The sequence below is a fragment of the Amblyomma americanum genome, chromosome 5, assembly GCF_052857255.1.
Source record: "Amblyomma americanum isolate KBUSLIRL-KWMA chromosome 5, ASM5285725v1, whole genome shotgun sequence".
Classification (NCBI taxonomy): Eukaryota; Metazoa; Arthropoda; class Arachnida; order Ixodida; family Ixodidae; genus Amblyomma; species Amblyomma americanum.
In genome coordinates, this window is record NC_135501.1 from 117,462,613 (window position 1) to 117,478,954 (window position 16,342).

The following is a 16,342-nucleotide window of genomic DNA, read 5'->3' on the forward strand; positions in this document are numbered from 1 at the left end:
TTTATGTAGCAGGAGCAGTGCTCGCACACAATAGACTTAAATACTCACTTCCTGCCCGCCTCCACTAGCTCCTTACCGAGGACGACCTTAACAACCGGCGCCCCTCCCAACTGCAGCGCCAGATGCGGCAGCTTCGCGGGGCGCGTAATGTCCCTACCCACGCCGCGTTGCTTCGAGAGCTCTTCTTCCAATGCTTTCCACAGCACATTCGCATTGTCCTCTCTCCGGCCGGCAACATCACCCTCAACCGCCTGGCGGACCTGTCCGATGAGGTCCATGGGGTGGGTTCCCCGTCCATCACTGCTGTCTTGTCGCCTGCCGACCCATGCGATTTCGCGCCTAGAGGCCCGCATCGATGAGCTCAAGTCATGTCTCCGCGCTCCGGCACCCTCCGCAAGATAACCGTCCCAGCCATCGCTTCCCTTCGCGCGCACGTCAAGAAAGGAGCCCCAGCCGTCCGCATCTCTGCTGGTACCACCGGAGTTTCCGGCACCGCGCATCGAAGTTCACATCTCACTGTCCCGGGTAGGGAACCCCCGCCGAAATCACTCACGGCGGCATGTGGTCTCAGTTCTCATCCTGGCCGTGTTTTTATGTAAACTGACAAGCTCTCTAGCGCACGGTTCCTCAAAGACACGGGCGCGGAAATCAGCATGGTTCCGCCGACTAAGCCTTTCCGTTCCAAATCAAAGGGGCAGTCGCTCCGTATTCCCTATGCCACATCCATAGCGACGCCTGGACTTTATTTCTCACTCTTGAATTTGGACTGCGCCACACTTTTCGGTGGGTCTTTGTCATCGCCGACGCTGTTCACTCGATCATCGGCTTAGATTTGCTCTCCTGCTTCGACTTGGACGTCAGCGTGCTGCGTTATCGCGTGACAGGTGGTTTGTCTGGTCTCTCCATCTCTGGAATCCTTTACGACCTTGCTCCTATCGACCCGATGACACTTTCCTCTCCCTTCGAGAAAATCTTGGGGGACTTCCGGAGTTAACAAAGCTATGCAACCTCCCTTAGCCGCATAAGCATACCGTGACACACCACGTCGTCATTCGTACCCCAACAGCAGCCGTTCTCCCATGTGATGTCTTTGAGGAGCGTCTGGAGATCGCGAAACGGGAGTTCAACGACATACTGCTGCAAGGTGTTATACGCTCCTCGTCCATCGCGTGAGCTATTCCGCTTCATCTAATGCCTATGCTAGATCCTGGTGACTGGAGTTCATGCAGAGTCACATCCAGGACTTTACATCGCGCCTGGACGGCTGCACCATATATATTAAAGTGGAGCAGTTTAAGGCGCGCCACCAGATACCCCTCGGGCCAGCCGATATAGTTAAGACCGGCCTCAGAACGTCCTTTAGTTTTTTTGAGTGCGTGGGGATGCCTTTTGGGCTCTGTAACTCGGCTAAAACCATACAGCGCTTCATCGCTGAGGTCACCCGGCGTCTCCCTACTCTCTTCGCGTACATCGACGATATACACTACGCCAGCCCTACGCCTGAAGACCACGAATGCATCTACGTGCCTTCTTCGAACGCCTGTAGCAGTACGGCCTGATCGTGAACGCCGCTAGATGTGTTCTGCTCACCTAAGATCGAGTTTTTGGGCCATCAAAAATTCCATCGCATAAAACCGCCTTCTCGCGTTCTACGTCATTTCCACCCAGGATTATCCCCAGCCCACTAACTGGGCAGAGCTGCTCACCCACCTCATTCTATCAAGCGCTGGCCCGTCCTCTACAATTTCCTGGTCATCTGAAGCACAGGCCGCGTTTAGCGGCCAATGACAGCTTCATTCACCGTATGCTCACCTTCCTGGAATGAGGACAGTAATATTAGAAGCTCCGCTACGATTGTTATTTCATGCCCGTTAATATTTAGTGAAAATATGAAGCATCGAGGCACATCCCGCAATGTTTACCCCTTCAGCATTTCTCTCAGTACTTTTATCCACACATGCGAAGACCAGTTTTTTCTAGAATTTTGGTGACCACGCACAGTTTTATGCGTTTCATGTGCCGCATCACGAAATATTAGAGTCCTTATTGAAACATAGTCACGTTCGAACTCTTCAAATCTACGCCTGCATATGGGTGCTTTGAACCTTGTCACAGTCGCTAAGTTCAAATTCGTCTGGGCCATAACTTCTCCAAAACAAAGCTTTCGAGGTTCATATAAGTCTGCCTCTATCACTCTGCACCCCATGCCTTCACCACTGCAATGCAATATATAGTAGCAAACATGCCTTCACACTCACGCGTACATACATAGCCATCCTTACACACATACATCTTTGCTTTCGAGTCCTTTACTAGGAAAACCATACCGTTCCTTGCCTTTGCGCATAAAGTTGATAACTTCCATTACAACTACGTATTTGTGAACGCATAAAAACCGCTTGCCTTTGCTTTTGCACTATGATTTACTAATTGATGTCATTCATTGTGGAGTTTGGTATTTGTGGCTGGTCAATTTCTTTGGCCAGGAATCACATGGCTTTTGCTGCCGAAGACTACTTTTTTCTAAAATCGTACTGCGCTACACATGTCCATCTATGCGAAAGCGCTAATTTTCACCGGCTGAAAGCTGTAGGTAAAAACGCATTATAGATAACATGTAAAAATAACATACGTGACCTCAGGCTGAATATGTTAAGTAAGCCCGGGTCAAACAACCTTGGCCAAAATTTTTCAATATTTAATTATTATAAGATACTGCCATGGAAATATTGAAGGCAATTGTGGATAATTGTGATCGACAGAAAAATTCTAAACTTTTCCATCGCTTGCACTCAGTACTTAAAACTGTCACCGAAAAAACAGTGGACAATGGTTTTAACAATAGAGAAAACGTTTATAGCAAAACAAAAATGCCCGCCTGCTAAGGGGAGACCTGCAGATATATTATTGTTGTATAAAGTCTTACAATCTATGGAAAAATTACGTTCATATACTCTTTCCAGTTTAAAAAAGCTTTGGATTGAATTGCTTGGCATGAATCGACATGGCTTCACCACGCCAGTTACTAGTCCTGTGGGTAATTTTGCTTCTGACGTGAGCTGAAGAAAAAATGTGAAAACATGTTGGTACCTTGCACAAAATGTTACTGTTTCTCAGTCGTTCTCATGGAAACAGCGACATATTTATTTCCTGTCGCCACATACTTTTCGAAAAAACGGACCTCATCTGCTTATGAATCCAAAATGATTTTGATGTCCCGACTACATAAAATAGGCATGTTTTATTCCGCCACCAAAATAGGTCGTTTCGAATGAGGCATGTGGAAAAGTGATTTCAATAGAGGCAAGGCTCGTCGAGCCTAATTTTCAACTTATAAGATACATGTTGGAGCCATCGTGGATTCGATATTGATTGAAGAAACGCCGCTTGTTCGCAGCTTCAAAATTTGTCATTTGTCTTATGCTTCGTCAGCAGAACCACCGCATATCTTGTGCTGTGTCAACGTGTTGTACTCGAACCATAGCTGTGTTGCAGGCATCAGTACCGACTTAAGGTGAATAGCGTATTGAGATAATCGAGCTCCTCCCACTCTATAAGGGAAATTCTTTTGCTAAAAAAAACTGGGGACTTGAACGTCCTCACACCAATACCTAATCCTTGAGTTTGCGAATGCGGTCCACTCACTTAACGGAACCGAGAACGGTGGCAAACCTGGTGAGTAGAATTCGTCTTTGAACGCTACCATCTGCTTTGGAATTTTTCTGAGGCTAATGGTCTCGATTTTCTCCCAAGATGAGAAAATAATACATCCCCTTCATTCCTGTAACTGACAAGGTAAGCACATTCATGTATTTCGGCCTCGACTTCAGTTCATACTTTTCACGTTACATCTCATTGTTTTTATTTGTTCTAAAATATTTTTCCCACAGGGCAGCGCTAACGACCAGACAAGACGATTTTACCTGGCTTACTCGGCATTTACAATGGCTGGGATGGCAAGATTGATGTTGACGTTTTTCATTCCACAGCTACTTTTCTTCCCCAACACCAACAGCAAAATTATCCGCAATTCATTCTGCATATATATCGAAAGACACGAGCACGTGGCCATGGTGACATGCGAAGGGTATTGGGATCTGTACATTAATGAGTGGGTGCCGCGGATCCCATATCCATCTAGTCGGTGGAGACTGCCAAGCCAAGGGTTCCATCGCATGATCGCAAGGAACACATACTGCAGCATCAAGACGAAAGTTTTCGTGTCGAAAATTAGTCGAAACGCTTTACCTTGCCTTCAGGCTACCTTAGAAAATCCACTGGCTCTCTATCACGTTGAGTGGACATTATTGTCTGGCAGCTCCAAATCCGCCAGAAAAAGGAAAGACGCCTTTCCGTTCCCCCGAGAAAAAATCTCCACTGGTGCTTTGCAGATATCCGAGCCGATTAACTCACAGAGAGCCAGCAAGCTGTCATTAAAGAATCACTTTATGCGAATAGCGTGCTACGGTGAAAAGATCCGCCCGAATCCAAATCCTTGTTCCGGAAGAGAAGTGGACGTGATTAAAAGTGCACTTCTCGCCCTGAACGCAACACTCTTAATGCGAACGTACGACAGTTCAACCCACTTAAATAATGATCTACTTAGAGGAAACATTGATGTCGTAATGGAGTTGTGCGTGGCCTCGGAATACACCCTTTCGTACACATCCGTTCCTCCGGCGTTGACATACACTTACGAAACTTTCTACGCCCTACGCGAGATCCCTCACTTTGTATCGATGTTCAGCATTTTAATCAATAGTGTTGTGGGATTTTCACTAAGAGCCGCCAGCCTTGGAGCCTGTCTTTTCGTGGTGACTTGCGCTGATTTCCAACAATATGGATCCGCGACTCTCGCTTCTTTTTTCGATTACTTAATGTTTTTTGTGGCGATATTTTACTCGACGTCGTCCCCACTTCCTGTCATCAAACGCTGTACTCCGAGTCACACAATTGTGTATTGTTGCTGGATTCTAGCCATGCTTCCACTCTCCAACTACTTTCGAAGTGAACTGATCTCAAGGCTAAGTTTGCGTTCGCCTCCGAACAGCATTGACACGCTTGCTGAGCTAGAAGATGCCCTCGACCGCGGACACGTGTCATCATGCGTTGTTCATGGATCGGCCATGCATTACGATTTGGTTAACGAAATTTCGAGAACACCGCTGTATTCAAAGCTCCGGAGAGAGTTCTTGAAACCACGCAAGCAAGTGTATCTCACCGCGACGAGTGCGAGCAAATGCTTGCAGTGCGCACAAAAGAAAGGACGGATCTGTTTGATATACCGGCTCTCTAACTGTTTCGTCACCTATGTCGCACCTGGACTGTTGGAATCTAAGGAAAGGATAAAGCAAATCATGCCGGTAACACCTGTGCGCAAGAGCTACCCCTTTGCAAGGGCTTACAATGACTTGCTTCGTAGAATATTTGAGGCTGCTGTGGTGAGACCAGACATTGAGGATATCATTTGCCCTTTTCTAAAATCGAGTTCCTGGAACAGTAATGACAATCCTGGACAGCTCGCAGAATTTCAGAACTTTTTTTCTTATTTCGCAGCGTTCATGGCATTCTCTGTGTTTATACTCCTAATTGAGGTAGTCGTTGGCGTATATCTCACGAGCCTAAAAGTTTGTCGGCATAGGGTGAACCAAGCTGGTAAAAGACAGGGTTAGTCAGAGAATGTCTTAAGTAAGAGGAGGGCCGCTCAAAAAACAGGGACCGAAGGTGAAGCCACAAACTACAAGACTGGCGCTGTTCCGCACCAGACCTGTTGTTTCTGTCTTCCCTTTCTGCCCCTGTTTTCTTGCGCTGCACTACTCTTATTTAATATGAGCATAGAGTCGCCCACACAAAGATTTTGATAGATTTATTAGAGAGACATGGCAGAGGCCTTCGCCCTACGGTGGATGTAGTCAGGCTAAAGCTGATGATGATGAGGATCTCTTAAAATGGCTTTTCAGTGATGCGCGTTCATCTTCACACATCAGCATTAATCATTCCTTAAAGTACTAGCTCTCACGGCTGATGTTCCCAGGAAAGGCTAGTAGCTTCTCTATTTCTGTGTATTTAGGCTTGCTATACGCCCTGCGCATTTTCAAGTAAAGCTCGAAACACTGCTCCTTTTCTTCCACATCTCTGCACACAACTGCGCGCACGAATTGTAAAACCAATAGCGCAGAATTATATAATCAGAAAATTCATTTCATGGCACGATAATATTTGCCTCAAATTTTATTCATTAGGACTCATGTATACAAACGAAATTAAAACCGAGGGCTTAAAATCACCGGACGAATAAACGGTGAAGGAATAGAGACTGCGATTACGAAATTTTGCGCAATATGAGTCAAGTAAACAGCGGCTCGAAAAGTCCCTGCGAAACAAGGAATACAATGAAAAAAAGCGAAATTTTGATCGAAGTGCACCAAGCAACTTCCGCTCGGTAGAATTCTTTGTAGATTCTTAGGATCCCTGAAATGAATAAACATATTTTAAGTAAACAAGCACAGCGTGTATATTTAGAAAACAATCGTGTCCGAAAAATACAAAGATAAGACCTTTATTTTTCATTCAGTCAGTGAGAGAAGCATTGGAAAGGAGCTGGGGAGCCCGCTTGACCAGAGAACTGCTTCCTTATAATGTAAACATATGAGTTGCGCAGTCGCAAAGTACAACCCAACGAGCACGCAATTTGCCTTAGAGGGCAGGACAAATCCAAACAAAAAAATGCATGATCAACCAAAAACTAGTTTGCGCGTTGCAGGGATTGCAGCAAGGTTATTGATGTCAGGAAGGTGCCGCGGCTTGCAAAAATCTGGTAAGAATTGATAATTAACTAGCGAGAAGCAAGAAAGATCAATGCAGTTCAGGATAATAAAGATGTTAGTTAACGCTTCGGTTAAGATAAAAACTGCTCGAACTGGCTTTAGGTACTGTGTCAAGGTGATTGTCGGAGTTGACACAATAATTTAACATTTCAAGTATTTTAACACAAGCCAGTCTCCTAGTGCATAGCGCTCGGACTCAAGCCGTGGCTCGCACGGCACAGGCACTAGATTTCTTCGCGCTAGCTTTCTAACCATCCTATGAACTCCAAGCGGGGCCTCGTTATCTCCTCGTTGGTCTCACTAGTCTTCGTCGTGCTGCTTGTTTTCGCCTAAGCAACAAACATGCATTTTGGTTTATTGCCCGAATCCTTTGATGCCTTTGCGACATACGGATACAGTTCCGTTTGTTTGCTGTGAATTCCACCCATGAATTCTCGCTTTACTTCCTTCGCAAGCGTATATGTGCACGTCGCAAAGCACACGCAACCACCGTAAAAGAAAAAAAATACATGAGATGTGGTGAAATACACGGCAAACCTTTCGACCTTGCCGCCGGCGCCTAAAAGCGGACGAAAATGAAATTTCGCTTGAGGAGGCTTGTAACACGGCAGGATGACAGATAGTGACTCGGAGAGCTTACGCAGCCATGGAGGGCACCGAAATCGAAGGATTTGGACGGCAGTTTTCGTGGTTTCGCGGTGTTTAGGCACCGATTTATTTATTCTTGCTGTTCTCTCTCAACAGTTAGTAAACCTGAGGAATTAATTGTAATGAATGCGTCCACCATTCTCCCTTAAGACCCCGTCGTATCATAATGACGTGGCTGCCGCGAAAAACGAGACGTGCACAGACCAACTGATGATGCGACACTTTTCTTCACTTAGGCAAGCTCTGCACCTTTCTTGCATTACAGGATGTTTGATTGGGAGAGTTCTATGTCCTCTGGCAGCTTGACTATTCATCAGGTGCCGATTTCAAAAATGCGTTGGCCTGACCACCTCTCGCGGAAATTCTACAAGGCCGTTAACTCCATCTCGATCCCCAATTACATTTTGGGTGTTCATAAAAAGTCTGGATATCGCAGTTATCCGGCAGTCGTTCAATAAAACTCACATTATAATCATGCTAAACTGCACTGGTGAAAAAGCTTGCAGCATGTAGATTGGTACTGGCCAATTTCTCTATATCACGTCGATTTCGCGGTTAGCCAGTGATAATGACGGCTTGCTAATCACCTTTTTGGAGCATGCGTGCTGTATAAATGTAGATTTAAGATGTTCAGTGATGACGCAGTGTTTTCTCAATATTTTTTGTTGTGTTTAGTGTTTGGCGGGAATAGTATATGTAAACATGTGCATAATAAATCACCAGTTGAAAGTCAGCGCTCGTGCCGTCGTGTTTTTGTGTCCTCGAGTTTTTCCGCGCTGTTTTACATAGGCCGTGTGTAGTAGCACTGCTTCAACTTCATCACGCAAAACCAATCCGTCCAGCAGTTTGTGCATTCCGACCTATGACTGCTTACGCGTGCGAAAGCAATTTTACGCCAAGCCAATATACATCTGCATGCTCTGCGTATCCGCCGCCGCTAAGCTGTCGCACCTCTTTTGACCTCAGCGCTTACTTCGTGAACGCAGTCACCGCCCTACTGCGACCTGCTGTCCGCCTTAAAAGTATCACACGATGGCTAATGGATTAATGCTCATATATGCGGCACTGGTCTTTCTCTGCCTAAGATTCGTAGAGCCCCGGGAGTGCCCATACCACTCCCGGCGCAGTGGTTAAGCGGTGCGTCACTGCCTTGCGATGGCAGCTGCTGCCATCGATCGAATTTGTGCAGTCAAGGTTCCAATTCCCTACCAAACTGTCACGTACAATAGTTAAATTGACCACCACCCGCCATGTTGCATGTGGAAGCCATCTTTTATGGGTACTATCGAAACACACAAAGCTACACACACACGCACGCGGATTTTCTCTTAATAAGGCAAATAGGGCTTGCGCCTTAATAAAGTGGAACCATCAGCACGTGAATATCACTGCTCGGAAGTGCTATGGTACCCTTATGACTAAGAAACTAAGTATCAAGCTCATGCACCGTAGGCAAAAATGATCTAAAGTGAAGAGAAGATATTGAAACGAAGCACTGGGACGGTACCTTCCTTCTAAACTGGAAGGTATCTCTTAAAGAAATATCCCAAGCAATACCCCAAGCTTAAAGCAAAACTAGAAGTACAAAATAATAGACGAAAAGAAGGGCGTCCTTAACATAAGTGGTATGGTTTTCAGCGATTTATATGCAATTACATCTTGGCTTCGATGGGATTGACTGTGCGCCGTCTCAGCGTCGGGCGTCGGTGTGTTTACCGTGGTTGAGACATCTGTGTCGTGCACAAGCTTGAGCGTGTCAGCTGTGTTTGTGCCGCAACCGCGATATATAATGCGACCACCACGTATGACACAATAACGTTCTAATTCTTTTGCTGTGCGTAAACGCACATCGCAAGCAGGCCAGCAGTGGTTCCGTTAAGGCGTTCCGTAAGGCCATTTGTATACGGATTGTAGCAGCCCTACGTCCCTGCTTTGTGTGGCTGTAGTCCAGAATGGCTTGCCTAAGCGCGGTAGTCAACACTATTCCCCTCCCTGCGATGAGGGAATCCATGGCGGCTTTCCATGACAGTATTTGGTTGTCGAAGCATTTTTTTACTTACAATGCAGTGCTAATCGGCGCGGCGTCAGCTTTGGCATGCCAGATAAACTAGTCGTTCGCCATGATGATTCACTCGTTGATTCATGTCACCGCTGGGGCAGGCCGAGCAGATTCATTACAATCTGGTGGAAAGGCTTTGTCGGTGGTTGTAGGGTGTTCAAAAGTCCACATGGCCTGGTCGGTAGCATCATTCGGCTGTGGTACTAATGAGAGTCATGGCAAGTGCGACATCGTGAGAAAACCATTGCCAGTAATGAATCTCTTGAACTCGATGCAGAGGGCGTGTTCAAACAGTGTTCACCTCCAGGGTCGTCATGAGGACCCGCCAGATTTTTCTCGAAGGTTTTTCGGAGCAACAATAAGGGATAGGGTCATGGTGCGAGCAAGTTCAGGAGAACATCCGTCTGTAGGAATAAAGATGATCATATGCTCTTGAACAATCCCCGTTCTGAGGCGATCTATTCTGAGGCTGGTAATCAAAAAGGTTTACATAAATTTACGAGCGCCGCTTCTGAGCTAAAGCACTGACGCTTTGCGGTGCCAGGAAGACTTAATTAAGGCAGTTCTTTGGTAGCTCGTCATCCAGTGCATATTTCAAGCACGCTCCATCAAAGTGCTTCTTCCCAAAATTACAGTCTACGGTGAGTTGTAACGGTTGGAGCAGAAGTCAGAATCGAACGAGGCGGCCGGAGGGCTTCATCGATTCGCCAGACAGCACAGAGCGTAGTGTCGACTACGAACCATCAAATGTCGCCCACACTTGCACGTGCGCAATATCTAGGTGGTCCAGAGTATGCCGAAGCTTTCCTCTGTCATCGAAAAGTTAGCCATTTTATTTGAGAGCGGAGAGCTTGCATACGGGATTGCTGGTCCCTAGCCCACCGTTCATCTGCACAAGGACGGCGCTCAGGCTCACCTTGCATCACAATAAAACTCGGCCTTCTCCTAAAAGCCAAAACTTCAAATTACTGCAGGGGACTATAAAAGACGCTAAACTTGAGCACTGCGTTTCGCTTGAGGCCCTTGGCTTTTTAATGGCGAGTCTGCCTCTGTTTATTCGGTTTGGAGTTCGACGTTAAGTGATAAAGCATAAAGAGACTGTCTGCAATACGCGCAGATTCCAAGAAATTTTCAGGCGCCCTTCTTGTCGTCAGGCTGCTGGAACTAGGCAAAAGTGGTTGTTTTCTGCGGGTTGGGTTGTACGCCATGCTTGCTAAAGACGTAGACGAGAAACTTAAGATTCTGACAGGCGAAGCAGTACTTCTCAGCGTAGCGGGCTTGTCTGGAAGACTTTATCGCATTTAGTATTGCCTCATCTAGCTCAGATCTTTATCGAACCTCGTCGCGAAGACTACAACGTCGTAAGATATGAGATACCAGATATTTCACGTCAGGTGTTGAAAGTTGAAATCGGCAAAGTGCCTCTCATGCAATCTTGAACTTGAACTTGATTTTATTTACTAGAAAGGCTGGTGGGTCACGTGTTCTAAAAGCTGTGATCAAACAGCTTGACGAGGCACAGGCAACACTTACAAGGCAGCATAGACGAATCTCATGAATGACTCCCATAGATTTGCATTAATCGTTGACAAGGAATCAGAGTCGCTTTGAAGGGAGTGCAGCTACCGGTTTGTCGAACTTTGGCATCAAGGGTCCTCTCTATGGAGGTCAACTCCGCGGCTCATTCGGCAAGTTTTTGTGGGTTTCGTACGAGGCCTGTGAAAAGCTGCTCTTTTAGGCCTCGCGTCAAGAACGTATCTCTCTCTCTCCTTTTTTCACATCAGGGTTCACACATCGGGAAGCTACTTATTCACGGTCGAAGCTTCTAAACTCCTCAGAACCTCGCTGTTATTTGTATCCCAGTTTATTATCCACTGTTATGGTTTTCACTCTGAAGCTTATGACTGTGTGTGTGTGCAAAGATTCCATTCTTCTCCCCATAGGTGTTTAGTTTCTTTAGAATCACGCACGTGGCGTTAGTGACAGATGTCCGCTGCATGCGTTGGCATTAACAACGTTGTGGCAGAAAGGCCGCACTGACTCTGCAGGCCGTCTGCGTTCATTGAGTTCATTCGTGTTGGCGTTGACAACGTTCTAGACTTCGATGATATTGAAGAAACGAAGTGCGCATAACTCTCAGTGGACGCCTCAATGGCGCTTTTATGTACGTGGCGGTGGTGAGAGAGAGATGTCGGCTGCATGCATTAGCGATGAAAAAGTTGGGGCAGACACGCATATGAGCACGTGTATACGCACGTGTCTCCCATGCCAGGGAAAAAAACGTCTTCGTGACGCCAAAAGGATTATCCAGGCGTTCCTTCCAATAATAAGTAAATTATAGGCGAAAATGATAAATGATGAGAAGGGAAAATTATATACCAGGCGTTTTAGGGAATCTTTCAATTGTTTTCACAAATAGGATTCTCGGTTAAAAATATGGCTTTTGCGGCCTAATATTTCTAGTGTTGCCGGACATTAGAAAACCGTTGATTCGTTTTTATCAGCTTACTACTTAACTAAATATTTAACTTTTAAAATGTAGAGCTGTTCGTCTACCTGCAATTAGTTACTTGTAACCTGTCTATATTAAAAGAATATCAGTTTTTAGAATTTCAAAAATGAGATTGTCCTCGACGTTGTGGCTCGTCAATATTTGGCTTTTTTAACTACTGACGTGCACTACAAAAGTTTCTTTGCCTGCATGCTTCTCGAAAGTCCGTGTAATTTAGCATGATTTAACCAAATTTTGTTGAGCCACAGCACTGAGGATAATCAGGTTTTTAAATTCTACAAATTTATATGGCTATTACTAACGAATGGCTACAAGTCTGATATTGCAACGAGGTAAGTAAATGTACTTATGAAAAAGTTTACTGCTAAAAATTAAATCACCAGCTTACTACTAAGACGATTCACTGGTTTTCTAGTGTCTGCCAACACTGGTAATACTATGCCGCAAAAGCAATATTTTTACCAAAAATCAATCGGTTGCGCAATAAATGCAGCAGAATGATATCTCAGGTAGTATCAAGAGGAAGAATTGGGTATAGGCATGACATATAATGTGGACACAAAATAATCAATGGTTTAGTGCGGAAAGTAAGTGGGTTCTAAGGGAGTGCGGATAGAGCTATGTGATGAATAAAGATACGTTGAAGCTAAGAACAGCCTAAACCAGAAATGAAGTGGGTGCACGATGATTCTGGAAGTTTTCGAGAATGGGGTAGCCGAGATCTCTCCAGCATAAGAGGAAAAATTGGATACCTACGAGAGACCGCTTTAATATTAACAGCGGTCGGCGTAGATAGTCTGAAGAAGATAATCACAACAAAGGAAACACTAGGGTGTAGGGTTTGCTTTATTTCGACGTAGATATTCCGAGCAAGAGCACAGCAATTGCAAAGGGACCGCTTGCGTTTACAATTGACCCAGGGGTACGGTTCACCTTAATGGAACGAGGACGATAATAGCAGAAGCTTCGTTATGATTGTTCTTCCATGCCCGTTAACATCCAGTGAATATATGACGAAGCTTCGAGGCACACCCCGTAATATTTCCACGTTCAGCACTTCTCTCAGTACTTTTATGCACACATGAGCCGACCAGGTTTCTCTGGTACTTTGGAGAGCTTGCAAACTTATCGCCGATACATGCGACTTATCACGACACATTAGCGTCCTTATCGAAACTTAGTCACGTTCGGGTATCTCAAAACTAGGCCTGCAGTTATATGCTTTGAACCGTGCCATAGTCAATGAGTTCAAATTAGCCTGAGCAAACCTCATCCCAAACAAAGCTTTCGATTTTCATTCAAGTCTGCCTCTATCGTTCTGCACCCCGTGCTTTCACCGCTGCAATGCAATACACAGCAGCATACATACCTTCACACTCACGCGCACATACATAGCCATCCTTACACACAAGCATGTTTGCTTTCGAGTTGTTTAATAGAAAAAAACACACGTTTTCTTTGCTTTGCGCATGAACTTGATAACTCCACTTCCGACTATGTATGTGAATGCATAAATACAACGCGCCTCTCCTTTTTCCTCACTGATTTCTTATTTGCAAACATTCATTGAGGATTTTGGTAATTGTGGCCGGTCAATTCCTCAGTCCAGGATTCATATGGCTTTTGCTGCCGGAGACTCCTTTTCTTCGAAAACCGTACGGCGCTGCACATGCCCATCTATCTAAAAGCACTATTTTTCAGCAGCTGGAAGCTTTCGGTAAAAACACAATACAGACAAAACCCCGCAGGGGGGTGTCTGCAGCTTGAAGGCGTTGGTGAGTGGCGGCAACGCGGTTTCCCGAGCATCCGCAGGGACATCCCCGCTGGGGTATGATGGTGAATATTTCATCGTCACGGACCCGAGCACCAACGCCTACCCGCGCAGAAATCTCCGTGTCCGAGGAAAAGGGCTTCCTGGTGATTTAGCCGATGCCGAGCTTTCGGACCTTTAAGGCCCCTCGGCGAAAGGAGCACTCCACTTCGGCCCCACTTTAGTTGTGCCATATTTAGTTGTATTTAGGGTGTTCAGCTGTCGTGACCAGGGCTTGCAAGCAAGTTCCTGTCCCGTGCCCTAGTTAGGCGGAAGGGTGTGTTCCTCAAACCATGACCGAAAAACTAGATTTTTTTTGTGGGTCTCCTACTTTCCAAACCTGATCGTTTTCTCAAAAGAGGGCGGAAAGAAGCAGATGATTTTATAAAGAGAAAGAAACAGGCATTCTCCAAGTTTCGCGTCATACACAGTGGATGCGAACAAAACCCACCACGAAGAATATAACCAGTTCTTCTGTCCAAATGGTTAACAGATAACTTGGGCCCTGGCTACAAGCTATCGAAAATGGCCAGCGGCGACCTACTCCTTGAACTGCGCGAGAGCATCCAGAGCTGAAAACTCTCAAGCATTGCTTCAATAGGGGACATCACTGTCTCCGTTTCTCCCCACCGTTTCCTTACCAAAGTCCGGGACGTTATCTCAGAAAGTTGCTTCATCAATTTAACAGAAGCCGAAATGCTTCAAGGGCTCACAGACACAGTATGTAATTGACGTTTACCGAATCAAAATCCGCAAGGATAACAAAGAAATAGATACCAAACACATGGTCCTCATATTTAACACCAGCACCTTGCCCGAAACGTTGGAAGTCAACGTCAAACACTATATACCCAGTTCCCGCCGAGTATCACTTGTCAGAAGTTTGGCCACGGCTCAGAGAGTTGCCGCGGCCATAAAAGCTGCGCGAAATGCCCTTTGACGGACCACCATTCTGAAGAATGTGACTCAGCACAGCGCTGCGCAAACTGCGAAGGAGACCACTCTGCGTACTCCAGGGCGTGTCTGTCCTTGAAAAAGGAGAAGGAAATTATCAGCATAAAAGCCAAAAACATTTCATTTAAAGAAGCGAGGAGGCCGTTTTGCGCTTAGAAACACATTCTCTTTCACAGCAAAGCCAAACTTCGCTGATGTGGTGCTAAGGGCGTAGCACCACACAGCACTCCTGCGCCTGCCGATGCCACTTCCACCTAACCTTTCGCAAAGCAATGCACGCCCCAGGCACGTTCAGTGAAAGTTGCCTTGCCGGTGACCAAGCAGGGAGCGCCGGTCCATGGGTAGGCATCCCGTAAGACTTACCCCTGTCGGGGGAGGCCTAAAACTAACACAATCGCGGCTTCTCTGCAATCTTCCAGCAGCTCTGGCGAGGCGATGTGTGTAATTCCCAATCCGCCCCCTTTGCAGCGGCGGAACAGATCCCTTGAGCGAAAAAAAGACAGAGCCCTCATAACGGGCCCACCGCATAAATCTCTTTTCATTTCCTCCCATAAACATATACATTGATTTTTTGTTCAGTGGAACTGTAAAATACGCATGCGGAATTACAGTGACATGAAACACATTCTAGGGCAATGTTACCCATAGTTGTATGTCTTCACGAAACCAATCTTGGTCCACAGCACGTGCATATCCTAAAACTTTATAAAACATTTAGACGCGATCGCGAGCGGGCAAGTAGACACTCGGGAGGCGTTGCAGTTGTCGTTTAAAGCAGCGTCACATCTCAAACAATCAAACTGAAAACAAAGCTTGAGGCGGTTGATGTCAGCATCGTCAGCTGCAAATCCTTAACAATCTGTTCTGTATACATTCCTCCCAATTACAATTAACAATCGATAATCTACAAGAACTGACCAGTGGACTTCCGGAGCCCCATCTGTTAGTTGGGTATTTTAACGCTCACTCCTCCCTTTGGGGAAGTGAACGCTGTGACGCTAGAGATCAAATAACCGAATACTTTTTCCTCACAAATATTGTATGTCTTTTAAATATGGACAAGGCCCCATTCTGTTCCCCAACGTCTGGGAAAATGAGCTCTTTTGACCTCTCTTCTTGTTCACCGTCTCTTTTAGCGATTTTAAATGGAATTTAGACAACCCATGGAAGTGATCACCTGCCAGTTTTTATCTGCCTATGATCCTCACCTGCTGTCATCCCATCTAAACCACGATGATGAAAGCTTCATTTAGCTCACTGGGTGTTGTTTAGAGAAAAGGCTAGTTTATAAAGCATTTTCTCAGAAACGTTTAGCATAGATGAACTCAATGAAATCCTCACTAAGTGTATTATCGGCGCTGCCCGCCTAGCTAATCCCCACACCACAGGAGTGGTGCGGCAGAACCACAAGGTATGGTGGCGCTAGAATGTGGGGCAGCCAAAAAAACAACAAAATAAAGCCTAGGGTGTATTTTGTAGGTATCCTTCTAACGCCAATCTTATTCTTTTCAAAAATTCTAAAAACTAAAACC